Source organism: Neomonachus schauinslandi, chromosome 4 (assembly GCF_002201575.2).
Source record: "Neomonachus schauinslandi chromosome 4, ASM220157v2, whole genome shotgun sequence".
NCBI lineage: Eukaryota > Metazoa > Chordata > Mammalia > Carnivora > Phocidae > Neomonachus > Neomonachus schauinslandi.
Window position 1 is genome coordinate 179904485 of NC_058406.1, and position 2707 is coordinate 179907191.

At 36.7% G+C, this 2707-nt stretch overlaps 1 pseudogene; it reads right to left on the reverse strand.

Moving 5' to 3' along the window:
- Positions 1–1358: 1358 nt before the first annotated feature.
- On the reverse strand, positions 1359–1440 carry LOC123324633 (annotated as a pseudogene).
- Positions 1441–2707: the final 1267 nt, after the last annotated feature.

Sequence of the window (2707 nt, forward strand, 5' to 3'; positions counted from 1 at the left end):
GTTCTGCCATTTATTTTCCTTGCACATAGAATCCTTCTAAACTCATATTCTCTCATATGCAAAATGGTAAAAATTATAGTGTGTATCTTATTAAATTATTGTGAGCCTCTCTCACGAAAGCAGTTATTAAATGTATATTCCTACTCTTATTACTAACAACTGCTAACATTCATTCAGTACTTACTATATACTAGATCTGGATGAAAATACTCTTCATGTATCATCGTGTTTACCTCTCCCAGAAGCCATATGTAATAGGTAACAGGAGTATCCTATTTTAATAAAGAAATCAAGGCAGAACATATAACCTGGCTAAGGTCCACATTTAACATTGTCAGAGCTGGAATTCAAACCCACTTTAAAATGCTTGAAAAGAGAAAACCAAATTAAATCAAAGGGAATAATTAAAATAGTAATAATAAACTAGAAATCAATGAAACAAAACAGACAAGCATAGGGAAAATCAACAAACTGAAACTTGGCTGGGGGTTTGTCTATGTCCTAAGTGATTCAGAAATTCTGTTTCCAATCTTCTTTCCTGCCTTTTCCTATTGAGAAGGTTTCCATAATCTATCAAGAGTTGAGTTCTCGTCTTTTCCTGGATTCCCTTAAGCTTTCACAAGCACATTTGCATTAATAAAATCTAAACTTAATTCATGTCTCTACCCATCCTCTTGAACTACACAAGGATCTCAGAACCCCTTCCCTCAGATCATCCCTCCCCTGTGTTAATTACATTATTTAACACTTTCATTTCACAGTGTGGTTAAAATCTAAAATTACTCATTACCATTATCATGGGCATTATTTCACAGGCTAGTTCTTGTTTGGGTTTTCCCATGTGTTGATCGATTTGCTTGCTTTCTCTTGCTCATACCATGCTCAGAGTTTAAATTGCATTTTTCTAGATTCCAGGATTTAGTAGTTTCTTCAACCAAGGTTTTCCTTATTTTTTTTGGAGGGAAAAGGGTTATGAAAATGTCCTTCATCTTTTTCCTTGAGTGATAATTTAGCTCAGTATAAAATCCTAGCTTGGCACACTCCCTTGATACACTGAAGATATTACATAGTCTTCTGGCCTCAGCTGCACTGTCAGACATCACTGGAATCACTATCAACAGAACTGATACTTCTTTGCAGCAAATCTGTTATTTCTCTTTCGTTGTTTTAAAAATCCCCCTTCCTGGGGTGCCTGGGTGGCTCAGTTGTTTGAGCATCCTATTTTGGTTTTGGCTCAAGTCATGATCTCAGGGTTGTGGGATCAAGCCTCGTGTTGGGCTCCATGCTGGGTGTGGAGTCTGCTTGAGATTCTCCCTTTCCCTCTGCCCCTCATCTTGCTCGCACTCTGTCTCTCTTTCTCTTTCTTCCTCTAAAAATAAATAGCAATAATCGTGCCTCGGATAAACCTCATTGGCTACGATACTGCCACTGTGCAAAGCTCTCTAAAAATAAATAAATAAACTCTTAAAAATCCCCCTTCCCTTTGGTCTTCTTTTCAATATGATATACCTAGGAGTGAATTTATTTTTATGTTTTGGTGCTGTACTTATTGTTTCTTGAATATAAAGATTCATATTTTTCATGAATTTCAGAAAATTCTCAGACATTCCTCCTTTGTATATGGCCTTGCCCCATCTCTATTCCCTCTGGAACTCTGAGAGTTGAGCAGGACCTTTTGAATCTGCCATCTATGTATTCTAATCTCTCTTCCGGTTTTTCCATCTCCACACCATGTGGGACAGTCTGGGTAAGGACTCTCAGGCCTGTCTCACCATTCACTAATTCTTCTTCAGCTGAGATTAATTTTATGTTTAATCTCTCCATTCTCTGAGGGCAATATTTTTATTGCTCTTCATTGTAGAACACTGAACAGATTCTTTTTCAAATTTGGCCATTCTTTATTCATAGGTCTTTAGTTGTTTTTTTAATTTTTAATTTTAGGTCTTTTATCATTTAAATATGCTTATTTTGTACTCATTTTCAGATTGCCTATTATCTCAGCCTCTAGGCAACTAATCATGTTGCCTGTGTCATCCACAGACTCTCCCACACAGCAAATACTTTCCGTCTAGTTGCTTGCTATTATGTTTGCTTATTTTTTGGTATAAACTCATCTCATCAAGAGCTTTTAGGCTTTGCTTGTTTTCCCCTGAAAATATTTCCTGTTTGTGTTTTAAGTCTGTTCCACAAGAAAAGTCTCAACTCCCGTGAGTATCTTCAGCCTGGGGCCAACTTTTACGCTACTTTCTTGGCCAACACAGGTAATGTTAAATGAAGGCCCAGGTCCACTTGAAGCAAAGTCCTGGGTTTTCCAGCCACAAGGAATGCTCTAGTCTTCCTTCCTGGAGCCCAGGCAGAAACTAACTCCCTCTTCCAGAATTTTTTTCCTGTTTTTCTGTCCTGTGGAAACTTTGCATCAGAAATCCCTTATTCCTTATTTCATTCTTGGCTAAAAGATAACTCTGAAGTAGAATCTAAATGAAACTCAGCAGTTAATAAAGAACTTTTTAGAATTGAGAGTCTGTTGACTCAGATACTTTGTGAAGATTATCCCTGAGCTAGCCAATATATCTTCCTAGATAAAGAAGGAAAATATTAGCAAATATAAGCATACCTGTTAGCATAAAAATTAAGTTAAATCTGCATTTCTTCTGTATCTTACCATCACAGAGCTGAGTTTCTTTCTAATTAACTTTGCTAAAATAAG